At 35.4% G+C, this 14,228-nt stretch overlaps 1 protein-coding gene across 1 annotated transcript in view; it reads left to right on the forward strand.

The window, feature by feature from the left end:
• ZCWPW2 (zinc finger CW-type and PWWP domain containing 2) overlaps positions 1-14,228 on the forward strand; it is a 158,723-nt gene that overhangs the window by 147 nt on the left and 144,348 nt on the right. The gene's annotated exons all lie outside the window — the stretch shown is intronic.

A 14,228-nucleotide genomic window follows, 5' to 3' on the forward strand; every position in this document is an offset into this window, starting at 1 on the left:
TCCCCGGGCCGTGTGGTGCGTGCTGGCTCGGCTGAGTAGCGCACTTACAGGTTTAGGCGCTGAGGTGGCTGGAAACTGGGAAGTCTGTTAGAAGCAGTTTACCCCTCTGTAGCCTCTGTTTTCTAAGCTCGTTGCAAGCCCTCAGGCGATCACTTGAGGCACAAACTCGACGAATTGCGTAGGGGTCTGTAGTTATTCACAAACGACACCGCGGCTTCCAGCACATTGCTCAGTTTATGAAATGAGAGGGAGAAGATGCCAAAGTATTGGAGTTGTGCCCGGCTTCCCTGGAGTTGCCACCACCTTGCTTATTTCTAGATGGTAGACAGTCCCTAGCTGTGGAATCACGAGTAGTTGAATTAATTACAATCATGGAAGGTCGCAGCCAGATGGAACCCCTGTAGCCCTAAGGTATTATTGGTTAAATAAACAGAGACCAATAATTATAGGAAATTTAACTTCACTAACCGCCAATTAGCAATACGGACATTCCTCACCACCCCCTTAAAGTAATATTTTGTCATCTGCCGTCTTAACTATCAGCCCAACTGTCAGCCCAATAGGATGGATTTCGGTCAAGGGTTTACATGAAAATTCGTTTTTTTTTATTGTTGTTGAGCCTCTCTTTTTTGGTTTAGATTTAAGTGAAACTTTATAGTTGTTAGGAACAAAGACCACAAGTTGAAGTTTTATGATATTTTCAAAAATACTTAGAAATGTGTATTATTGTTATCGTTGAGAAAGGAAACGATTTGCTTCAATTTACTGGGCTGGAGAATGGAAGAGAACAGTGTTTTTAATATTTTGAGCAAGTATCAGTCCTTAATTTTTTTTATTAGTTCCGTGATGCATTTTGAGAATTTTCAATTTAAAACAACAATTAGGTGGTGTGTTTTTACAGGTAGAGTTTTGAAGAATGCTAGCAAAATTGGTTGAGGCATCACAAGTCATCAGACATATAGTGGTAATCTGGTTTTTAATTTGAAGGTGTAGAAATATTTTTGAATCTTCGTTCACAATTTAAGATAATTTAAGAATTGTTGAAAAGGCAGGGGAAATCATTTTTATCTTTTCTTTCTGGGTAAGTAAAGAGAAAATGTCATAAATCAGTATTTTGAAGTTTATCTGTTAAGGGAGTCAATTTTTGTTTCCTAGTGCACACTACACAGTGGGTTTATTGACAAACATATAATGGGTTTGTTAACAAATGTATTTGCTTAACCAGGATATATAAACTTTATTATTTCAGTCAAGTAAAACATCTTGATTTTTCTTTTTGGGTTGTGGAACCCTTGCTAGATTATGACAAAATATAATCCATATAGTCATTGGATTTAGCTGCAGATGGTCACTTTCTACCCTGTATCTGCTTCAATTAACTTTAACAAATAAAATAAATTATTAGAGAAAACTTGTTACACAGTTCAGATATAATCGTGTATTAAAGGTTTATTATCAGGAAAAGGCCTCTGATAATTAAAAGATACAGTCTTGATAAGGACATTTTATAGGAAAAGAGAATGGTTAGATAATTGTTAAGCTCCAAGAAAGAAAAGAATTTAAGGGTCCTAAATGATAATCTTGACTGATAGCCAACTAGTTCAGTGAGTGGTTGATTTTCCAGAGCATCTTGATTCCATTGAAATGTATTGGAACTTTGTTTAGGGATTTTTTTCAGAAATTTTCCTATTTTCCCAAGAGGGAGTTGTGAATTACATCATCTAAACAGCTGTCTCCAAGGCCAAGTTTGGGACAGTTTCTTTTCTTTTAAACCATTACATTTTTTGTAGCTGCAAACTCAAATCTGAATATTTCAAAACAAGTCACTGCATTAAAAAGATATGTATTTTTTTCAGAATGGCTGTTTTGGACTGAACTGAACACTCTTGACACCAGGCACTTTAAAAATTGTCCTGTCTACATGTTGTCGCTTATTAAAAAAAAAAAAAAAAAAAAAGAAGGATAAGCTCCTTCTCCACTTTTTTCCAACCCCCCCCCCCCCAACTCCAAGATCCAGATGTTCTCCATCAGGGACAGGGCTCCTGAAGCACATGATACTGGCTGACACTGGGTTCCCTTTTTCACTGGATTAGATTGGATTTCAAAGCAATATCTTAACAAAGAATATGGGCGCTAGCACAACTTCTGACTGTGGCTTAGCCTTTTTTCTTATTTTTAGGTAATAAGGTGCATTTTTAGAGCTTCAAATCTTAGGCAACATGTAAAAATAATGAAAAAACTTTTTTTTTTTCTTAAATGAAGACTGTGTCTATATCTGAGCTGTGAAGAATACAGTAAAAAGAAACAGTAAGAATTTAAGAAAAATTTTTAAGTGAATTTCTGATTAGTGATTTAAATTGTGTATTTAGTTTGATTAATGTCATACTACCTCAGGGGTCATGTTTTCTGTTTCTTTGTTGTGTATTCTGAGGACTGCTTTGGTACACCCTGGATAGATGTGGCTCTTCATTGTCAGAGGAAGAAAACTTAATATGTCAATACCACTAAATTGAAATGGCAGTGTCTGTCTTTTCATATTCATATCAGCTTCAGTGTCATTTCATCAGTGTTGTTTCAGAAACTTCTTCCTCTCTTTTCCTTACATATCACATGTCCAGGTTGTATCTTTAGGGTATGAGAATAGTTTTAGTGGCAAGGATAAAAGCGATTTCAAGAATACTACCAAAAATAAAAGCTGGTATTTGGGCATACACAGTTGTCTTCCCTGTTTTCCCCGTACTTTCTCCCTCTCCCCTCTCCTTTGTCTCCTTACCCCTCGTTTCCCTGTCTCTCAGATGTATGCGCGCACACACACACACACACACACACACACAGAGAATGAATTATGAATGCCTTAGAGTTCATGACTTTTCTTAAACTGTGTGTATGCCAACCTGTGTGCATCTTAAACTGGCAGTCTCTGAACTGAGCAACATATATCCTTTACCCTTAACCTTGAGAGGTACATAAAGGCTTTCCGGGGGTTATATAGTTAAGGATAGTTTAAGAGTGTTAATTCTCAGGTTGTCAACTTGCATGTTTCATTCCTAAAATTGATCTTCCTCAGAGTGTGCTGAACTAGATATCTTTCTGCTTTCCTCTTTAGCAATTGTCCCTCTTTCTGACAAATATGGGCATACCTTATCTGACCTAAATCTTGATAGTGGTGTTTAAAAAGTGAATGACTCTAATGACTGAGTAGTTAACTCTCTTGCAAAATTGGTGAGTTTCAGTTGCTTTAAAAGATAATTGCAGAAGGACCAAATTGAGTTATCAGCTGATCATTAAAAATAATTTTTGAAGCATACCCCTATGTGATTTTTGGTCTATAACTTAGGAGTTCACACAAATGATTATTGCTATAACCAGAAATCGTTACACTCCCAAATGTTTGGAATGGAAGAATACAACATACAAAAATAGAATTAACCTGAATTCCGTTTCTTTCTAGCAATAAGTAATATTTATTTTTGGGTACATGGCCTCATGAGGGAGGGGGCAGAAGGTCCTGTCCATTTTTTTTATGACATGCATTTCCAATAAAAGCTTTTTATATTTTATTGGCCAGGCACAGTGGCTCATGCCTGTAATCCCAGCACTTTGGGAGGCTGAGATGGGCCAATCACCTAAGGTCAGGAGTTCAAGAGCAGCCTGGCCAACATGGTGAAACTCTGTTTCTACTAAAATACAAAAATTATCCAGACATGGTGGCTCCCACCTGTAGTTCCCAGCCACCTGGGGAGGCTGAGGCACGAGAATTGCTTGAACTCAGGAGGCAGAGGCTGCAGTGAACTGAGGTTGCACCACTGTACTCCAGCCTGGGTGACAGAGCGAGACTCTGTCTCAAAAAGAAATCCTTTTTATATTTTATTATAATTATAATTTGTTATATGTTAAGTGTTCTAGTAATTTAATGAGGACACAGTATTAGAACTTATGTTCTTGGAAATTTTAAAATTTACTTTTTTTGTTGTAGGGGAGTATGATAGGGTGATCAATTTAAAATATTTTGAAACACTAAAATATATTATGTTGGGATAAGCTTATGTGGAGGAAGTGAGATGGAAATATGAATTCAAGGAAAAGAGACATGATATCGAGTTCCCAGCTGCTAAAGGAGAGCTTGTTCATGTAATTTTCAAAAAGATGGATGATGATAGATTTTAAATTACTATGGCATTTACATTTCATTTATAAAAGAAATTATAACTTTGACTCCAGCAGACAGTTTTGTCCTGGACATACAATCTGTGCTTCACTAAGAACTTTTTGACTTAAAAATGTTTGCCATCAATAGAATTGGTTGCTGACAGAGCTTTTTTTTTCCTAAAATAAAACATGAGTGCCGTAATTGTCTGCACAATGACAAAATGCAGTGATTTTCTGGCAGAAACATGGTAAAGAAAAATTAATGGTCCTAGAAAGCCTTTGACATGAAGAATCACAGGGAGAAGAAATATGAGAGCAACCAACAGGAGAACAGCAACAGAGAAGGTTGGTAGATTGTACAGAGAAGTCTCAGTAGAGGGAATCCTATAATTCTTATTAAATGAAGTAAGAGAAACCCTCCTCTGAGGCTTTGTAGTTATACTCTTTTGCTATTTGAGATATGAATTTGTTCATTTATTCAACATTTGGCAATTATTAAGCACCTATCATGTGCCAGACACTGTTTTAGGCACTGGGATGAAATAGGCAAGATGACTTTTTTAAAGTACAAGGACATGAAACCTATTAGAGAAACCAGTCACATTGACAAAGAACTGTGTAAAATTTAACATGATAAGAAATTCCCTTTCATTTATTTTTTGCCAATAGTTTCTATATGTGCCTATAAAGAAAAAAAAAAGTCCTTTTTTTCCTACTTAAAATGAGAAGAGAAGAATAAATAATTGTTTTGAGGCTTTCATTTACATTGTAAAAATCAGGAAGACAAAGCAATGATTCAGAGGAGAGCCATTTTATAAAGCTACAAATAAATAATAATGAAAGGATGACATTAAAGTTCATTAAGGTCTATAGAAAGAAGTTAAGCTACATTTTTCAAATAGATTGTGTAGCAAAGAAGAAAGAAAATGTCCAAACCCACAAATCACACCATACAAAAGTGAAATTTTTGATTTGGTGTGATGGTTAATTTTATGTGTTGACTTGACTTTGTGCCTGGGCTGCCCATGTATTTGGTTATACATTATTTTTGGGATGTCTTTGAGTGTCTCTAGATAAGATTAGCATTTGAATAGTAGATGGAGTAAAGCAGATTGCTGTCCACATTGTGAGTGGGCAGCATCATCCAATCCACTGAGGGCCTGAATAGAACCAAAGGTAGACGAAGGGAGAATTCGTGCTCTCTCTGCTTGAACATTTAAGCTGGGACATAAGTTTTCTGCCTGTGGGCTAGAACTTACAGCATTGGCTCTTCTGTTTTGCAAGCCTTTGGACTTATACTGAACTATATCACTGATTCTCCTGGTTCTCTAGCTTATATATGACAGATCATGGGAGTTTACCTCCATAATCACATGGGCCAATTGTATATATATTATATATAGTTGTATATATATTATATATAGTTGGCATGTATATATTATATATATATTTCCATACATATATATATATATGTGCATCCTATTGGTTCTGTTTCTCTACAGAACTCTGACTAATATACTTTGTACTAATTACAAAATTAGATCTAATTTCCTAAAGACACTGAATTGCCTATGAATCAGTACTCAAGTGATTCTTAAGTCTCCCTCAAAAATTTGTTATTTATTCACTGAAATTACCTTATTAATTATTTGCTCTTGATAGTCATTCTATGTCATTCCCTTTTGGCTTTAGTAATCCCTTCCCTCATCCCACAGTCAAATCTGTTCACCTAGTTTTATAGGTTTTACTCCTTAGCTATCTGAACTATTGCAGTAGTTTTCGTTTAAAATTCTTTTTTCTTCCAACATATTCTTTATATTCATTTCAAAGTGATCTTTAAAAACTGTAAATGTTATCATTATACTTCTCTTAAATTCCTGAAATGACTCCTTAACATTTTTTAAAAGGACCTTTTTAATATAGCTGGCCCGTTTCTCCACTAGCTTTTATAAATGCTGCCAGCGTAGGCCCTGAAATTGGATATCTTTACACACTTACACGATTTTCATTCAAGTGACTCTGATTATTCTTTTACAGTATTTAATTTCTTAGATTATCATTGATCTTATAAAAAATAATTGTCAAATTCTCAGAGAATTGGGGAACTCCAGAAAAATTTTCTAACATCAGTTTGAAAATTATGAATCTGGTTCTCACATGTTTGTCCTAGATGAAAACATATTTACAAGGGAATTTTATATGTCTGGATAAGGAATGTTACTAGAATACTTTGAGTCTTAAATTTATTTGGAATATGTACCAATAAAGCAGCATCATTTTTTAACATCAAGTGTTGTGCATTAAATTCAAAGCCACACATTCCCTTTGTACTTGAAATAGAAAGGTTTTTCTCCATAGACCATCCAAAACTAAAATAAGAATTCTCAATGTTCTCTGAAATCTTCGTAATAGATTAGATTGCTATCTGAATATTATGGTCAGAAGTTGCAGGAGGAATTTATATCTCATTTTATTCCCCCAACAATCCTTTTTCTGGAATAATTCACATTTTCTGTTTGAAAAGTGTTTTGTTTTCCTAACTAGACAATTCAATGTATTTATTGTCTGAAGTGAAATAATATATACAAATACCTGTGCTAGATAACAAGTTTAAAGGTTAGAGAAAACACAGAAAACTATTACTACCTAGAAATACTTAACTGTACATTGAGAAAGTCATTGATATGTTGAATCTAGTGACTGAGGTGATGGCTCAAAACTAAATAATTGAGTGTTAGAAGCCAGATTATCCTTTACTTGTATTATTTTTAAGTTTGATTCTTAATACTGTATTAAAAGTGGAAATGGTCACATCTGCCACTCAAATTGTCATATATTTTAAATTGAGGATTTATTAGTAACAGAAATATGATTTAAAATTATTTGTAACATTTACATTTCTGAAAAATGTAACTTTTTTTGACAAGTATTGTATTCATTAAGTTTGAACATTTTTCTATTTTGGTCACTATTTTCTTATGAAGGTACAAAACATAGTATGAAGAGTCTAAGACAGTTAAATTTTTTTTCTATACAACTAAGCAGAAGACAACTAGGATTTTCTAGTAGAGCTACTGTAACTTGACAAAAATATGCATGAGAGTGTCTTTGATTTCATGGGTAAAAATTAGCTTGAATTGAAGAAAAGAGAAAAAGGACTAGGGAAAAATTTGTATCTTGACATTAAATGAATTATCAGAATACTTCATAATCCTTGCTTTGTAAAGATAAATTAGCAACAAAAAAAGTTTGAAAGTTTATACAGGATTTTCATCCTTACAAAAACTGTAGAACAAGTTATTTACTGTTTTTTTAGGAGACAAAAAACTATAGAGCAATCAGGAAATTATCAACTATAAAATGTAGCATTAGGTGTATTTATGTGATATGTTCATGAAACATTACCTTACATAAGAGGTAATTAAAGATAGTGTCTTTTTTCACCCTACACATCGTAAATTATGATCGTCCCATCTTCTCTTGGCTAAACTTTTGAAAACTTAAATATTGATTATAATTCATAATTTCATTTGGTCACTTCTCATGTTTTAATAAGAAATTTTAGAAAAAATTAGAAATCAATGAAATTTACTTGTTTTGCTAGCAGGATGATATGTTTAAAACCAAATATATCAGTAATTACATTAAATGTAAGTAGACTACTCAGAACAAAGATGTCATTTTGGATTAAGAAAAATAATTGTGTACTAATTATAAGAGATACATGGGAAAGAGTGAAGGAACAGAAAATATTAATAATGCATACATTAAAGTAGCTTGGTATAATTATAGTAAGACAAAACAAAGCAGACTTTCAGGAAAAAAAGTGTTACTTCCACCAGAAGATAAGACAATTCTGTTTATATGTATCTAAAGAAACAGCCTCATAAGAAATGAAGTAAAAATTGATGGAACTAAGAGGCAAATCTAAAGTAAATTTTAATATACCTCCCTCAGTAACTGATAGAATAAACAGGAAAATAATGCATTAGGAAAAGAGATGACTATAATTAAAATGATTTGCATCACAGCTACTAGGATGGCTATTATTAAAGCAAACAAACAAACAAACAAACAAAACAGAAAATAAGTATCCTAAAACTCGTATGGCATGTCAAGGGACCCCAAATAGCCATAGCAATCTTGAGGAAAAAAAAAAAAAAGCAGAAGGAGGACTCATACTTTCCGATTTCAGAAATTACTACCAAGCTACAGTAATCAAAACAGTACGGCACTGGCATAAAGATAGACATATAGACCAATAGAATTAGAATAGAGGGCCCAGGAAACTTATTTATGTTTCATAGGCACCTAACACACATAGCCCAAATGTAATTTTAGCCTATGTGTGTTAGGCATATGTGAAACATAAATAAATTTTGTGTTTAGGCTTGGGTCCCATCCTCAGGATGTATTTTTATGTATATAAAGATATTCTAAAATCAAAAAAAGATCAGAAATCAGATATGCTCTGGTCTCAAGCATTTTGAATAAGGGATATTTAACTAGTACTGGCATAAAGACAGACACACAAACCAATGGAACAGAATGGACCCAGAAATAAACATACACACTATGGTAAAATTATCTTCAACAAAGATTCCAGAACTATGTAATAGATAAAGGATAGTCTCTTCAACAAGTAGCCTTGAGAAAACTGGATATCCACATGCAAAATAATGAAATTGGACCTTTATCTTACACCATACACAAAATCGACTCAAAATAGATTAAATGAAGCATATGAAAAATATAAGGAATTAAACTATAAAACTCTAGAAGAAAACATAGGGGAAGAGCTTCATAACATTGGTCTTGGTGATGATTTCTTGGATATGACACCAAAAGCACAGGAATGAAAGCAAAAATAAACAAGTGGGACTATATCAAACTAAAAAGTATCTGCACAGCGGAAGAAACAACAGAGTGAAAAGGAAACCTATGGAATGGAAGAAAGTATTTGCAAAGCATGCATCTGATAGGGGATTAATATCAAGAATATATAAGAAATTCATACAATGTAATATCAAGAAGAAAAAAAACCTGATTAAAAATGACAAAGGACTTGATTACACATTTTTCTAGAGAAGATGTACAGATGGCAAGGTTATGTGAAAAGAGACTCAACATCACTAATCATCAGGGAAATGTAAATCAAAAACAATGAGCTGTCCCCTCTTACCTGTTAGGATGGCTATAATTTTTTTTTAAAGGTAGAAAATAAGTGTTGTTTAGGATGTGGAGAAATTGGCATCCTTGTGCACTGTTGGTGGGAATGTAAAAGGGTGCAGCTGCTGTGGAAAATGTTATAGAGGTTTTCCCCAGATTAAAAGTGGAGCTGCCTTGTAATCCAGGAATCCTACTTCAAAGATATTTATTCAAACGAATTAAAAAGACGATCTGGAAGAGATATGTACACTCTCGCATCCATTGCACTCACTCACAGTGACCAAAAGGTGGATACATGAGCAGATAAGGTGGTCCATAAGCAGATAAATAGATAAAAAGAAAATGTGGTGTATATATGGAATGGAATATCCTTCAGCCTTAAAAAAGTCAGTTATACAAGATGAAAATGTTCTTGAGATCCATTGTACAACAATGAATATAGTTGACAATACTGTACACTTAAAATGTTTAAAGAATAGGTTTCATATTATATTATTTAAAAAATAGTTCAATAGAAGCCACAGAATGGGAGAGATTATCCAGAATCTACAGGGAACTTAAGTGTACAAACAAAAAGCAACACCATTAAAAAATGGGCAAAGGACATGAACAGACACTTTTCAAAAGACATACATGTGTCCAACAAGCATATGAGAAAATGCTCAATATCATCGTTACAGAAGTGCAAATCAAATCCACAGTGAGATACAATCTCCCACCAGTCAGAATGGCTATCACTGAAAAGTAAAAAAAATGACAGATGCTGATGAGGTTGTGGAGAAAAAGGAACACTTATATACTGCTGGTGGGAGTGTAAATTAGCTCAACCATTGTGGAAAGTAGTGTGCAGTTCCCCAAGGAACTGAAAATAGAACTATTAAACCTAGCAATCCCATTTCATATCCAAAGGAATATAAATTGTTCTATTATAAAGACACATGCATGTGTATGTTCAACACTATTCACAGTAGCAAAGACAATGAATCAACCTAATGCCCATAAGTAGTAGTATGGATAAAGAAAATGTGGTACATATACACCATGGAGTACCGTGCAGTCATAAAAAAGAACGAGATGACATCCTTTGCAGGAACATGGAAGGAACTGGAGGCCATTATCCTTAGCAAACTAACACAGGAAAAGAAAACCAAATACCACATGTTCTCGGTTATAAGTGGAAGCGAAATGATGAGACCACATGGACAGAAAGGAGAACAGCAGACACTGGGGCCTTCTTGGGGGAGAAGGGTGGGAGGGAGAGGTTCAGGAAAAACAAAACAAAACTGTCGGGTACTATGCTTAGTACCCGGGTAATGAAGTAATCTCTACACCAAACTCCTTAGTCATGAGTTTCCCTGTCTAACATGTACCCCTGAACCTAAAATAAAAATTAAAATATTTTTTTAAAAAAAGAATAACAAAATAACTGATATCTGGAATATACAAAACTTGATTTAATAATAAGGCAATGACAACCAAATGGAAAAATGGTCAAGAGACTTGAACAAGTACTTTACCAAAGAGGATTTCCCAGTGGCCAATAAAAAAGAAAAGAAAAAAAGAAAAAGTACTCAGTTTTTCTTATAATAGCACCGGGCTTATTCTCATTCTTGGCAGATTGTTTCTACACTTTGAATGAACATATTAATATTAACCATATCTTTTATTTTTTTGTATTCTGATGCTTTGACATTCTAGTGTTTTGCTGACCCTAGAAGTACAGCGCCTTTCAGTGTTTGCCCATTTCTAGAGCTAGTAAAAAACTGGCCTGAAATGTACTTTTCAAATGCAGATCAACCAATCCAGAGCCCACACCCCAACCACCTCCTTTATTAAGCTCTTACTCTCCATACCACTGTTTACCTGTGCTAATCACCCCAGAGATGGGTACCAGAAAACTAGGGTCAGCCCCTATGTCCCAGAGCTTCCTGAAATCATTCAAACTAGCCAATCTTAAACCTTTTTTTTTTTTTTTTTTTTTTGAGACAGAGTCTTGCTGTGTCACCCAGGCTGGAGTGCAGTGGCGTGATCGCGACTCACTGCAACCTCCACTTCCCAGGTTCACACCATTCTCCTGCCTCAGCCTCCCAAGTAGCTGGGACTATAGGCGCCCGCCACCACGCCCGGCTAATTTTTTTTTGTAATTTTAGTAGAGAGGGTTTCACCGTGTTAGCCAGGATGGTCTAGATCTCCTGACCTCGTGGTCTGCCCGCCTCAGCCTCCCAAAGTGCTGGGATTACAAGCGTGAGTCACTGCACCCGGCCGCCAATCTTAAACCTTAGGGCTTGCCTTTCCCACTCCTTCCCATAGAAACCACAGTTAAGCCTCTTGTTCGCAGTCCTCCCTCTCCTTCTGCCTCCTGACTGATCCTGGTCCTTCCTCATGTAGCCCTCTCTGGTGGTGCACACTCCCTCCTTTTGTGAATAATAAATTGTCTTTTCAAAATGGCAATTACCTTGTTATCTGTCAGCCTTACTGTATCTCAAATTTCCTGTTAATATCTTATATTCTAAATATAATCTTCCTATAATCCATATTGTCCTAATCCATATTCAGTCAGTCATATGTTAAATGTAAGTAGAATCACGGTAAGATCACTACACACCAGAATGGCTAAAATGAAAAAGACTGATAGTATCAAGTGATGGCAAAAATGTGGAGTGACAGAAACTTTTATATATTCTTCATGGGAATATGAGTTGGTACAACCACTTTGGAAGGTCCTTGTCATTATCTACTATGACCCAGCAATTCCATTTATAGGTATATACCAAACTGTTAAGTGTGCACATTGCACTAAAAGACATAGACATATATAAAAACATTCACTGTGGCATAACAACCCTAAACTGGAGATCTAAATAGCAATATTAGAATAGATAAATAAGTTGTGGTATATTTTCATAATGGAATATCCTATGGGAATGAAAATGAATAAACTAGCCACAAGCAATAGCATGGAGGCATTTCATATGGACACAAAAGAATACATGCTTTATGATATACTTATATGAAGATCAAAGCAGACAAAACTATTAGAAGTCATGATAATGGCTACTCCTGGGGAGAAGAAAGAGGGTAGTGACTGGGGAGAGGTCAAAAGATTTCTAAGGTATTGTTTATGTTCTAATCCTTAAACTGAATGTTGGTTACATGACTACATTCATTTTGTGATAACTCATTGAGCCATACAGTTATAATTCGTGAACTTTCTCTGCTAATTTTCATAAAGGTTTTTTTTTTTTTGAGATGGAGTTTCGCTCTCGTTGCTCAGGCTGGAGTGCAATGGTGTAATCTCCTCTTCAACCTCCTCTTCCCGGGTTTAAGTGATTCTCCTGCCTCAGCCTCCCGAGTAGCTGGGATTATAGGCATGCACCACCACGCCTGGCTAATTTTGTATTTTTAGTAGAGATGGGGTTTCTCCACATTGGTCAGGGTGGTCTTGAACTCCCAACCTCAGGTGATCCGCCCGCCTCAGCCTCCCAAAGTGCTGTGATTACAGGCATGAGCCAACGTGCCCGGCCTACAAATTTTTTTTTTTAAACTATAATTAGTTACAGAGTTGTGTTTCATTTAAGCATCTAACATTCTTAGGTTTGGAATATTAGACTTTGAATTTATCATAGTATTGATAAATGTATACATTTGAGAGTAAATCATATAAAATATTCTACCTAAATGATGTGTTGATGCTTATTGCTTGATTTTATTACAACATCCTACCAGTTTTGGTAAAGAAAAAATTTTTCTGACACTTGTTAAAATGGTAAAGAAATCTTTATTCAAGACTATTGCAATAGGTATGTGGCAATAGGTGAGAGAAATCAGAATAAAACAAGAACGACTGGGGATTTACAGCCAAGGAGCATGGTAAAGTGTCATGGATAGAAAATTACTGGGAGGAGACATCAAGTGTAGGGGGATTTTGCTAAATTGACTTGACAAGAATCTTACTAAAGGCCAAGGAGTTATACATCAAAGGAAGTTGACCAAATACCAGGAGTGAGCAGCCTGGTATAGTGGCTCATGCCTGCAATCCCAGCTACTCAGAAGGCTAAGGTGGGCGGATCACTTGAGCCCAGGAGTTTGAGGCTACAGTGAGCTATGATTGTGCCACTGCAGTCTAGCGTGGGCAACAGAGCAAGCCCTATCTCAAACAAACAAACAAATAATAAATAAATGATTGATCAATATTAAGGATGGGAGGACTCTCAGTAAACTAACTTAGCAGGATTCTTTGCTAAGATTGGGCTGCAGAGGCCAAAGATAGGACAAGATAGGTGGGGGTTGGTGGGGGATGTGGTCAAGCTCCACGCCTAGAGGAAAAGAGGCCTTAGAGGAGCCTGATTAAAGTTTAGTGAAAGGTAGAGGCTTTGCCAGTTTCTTCTTCTCCTCCTTCTTCTCTCTTCTTCTTTCTTCTTCCTTCTTTCCTCCTCCTCCTCCTCCTTCTCCTCCTTCTCCTCCTTCTCCTCCTCCTCCTCCTCCATCTTCTCCTCTTCCTCCTGCTTCTCCTCCTTCTCCTCCTACACCCCCTCCTCCTTCCTTTCTTCATTTTTTGCTTGTAATAATATGGGCTTAATGTTGTTCTTGGCAGAATGGTTCCTTTAATTACCTTGCTAAAATTCATACTACCATAATCTATATTCAATTAATATAGCAGTTGAAGGACTTACATTGATAAAAGACAATGATTATGAAGATTGTTGGATGTAGTTAGAGATTTATGTGAAATATTCACTTAGCTATAATATTAAAGAACCGTAGTCTGTAGTATATTTTTTTGTGATATAAAGTTATCAACGTTTTTAGAAGCTTAAGAGAACCATCAGTGTTTTTAGAAAAGGAAAACAAGCAAATCATGAAATGTTAACAGCCCGAATATCTCAAGATTGAATATTATTTCATCAGGG

Source organism: Papio anubis, chromosome 2, assembly GCF_008728515.1.
Source record: "Papio anubis isolate 15944 chromosome 2, Panubis1.0, whole genome shotgun sequence".
Taxonomy (NCBI): Eukaryota; Metazoa; Chordata; class Mammalia; order Primates; family Cercopithecidae; genus Papio; species Papio anubis.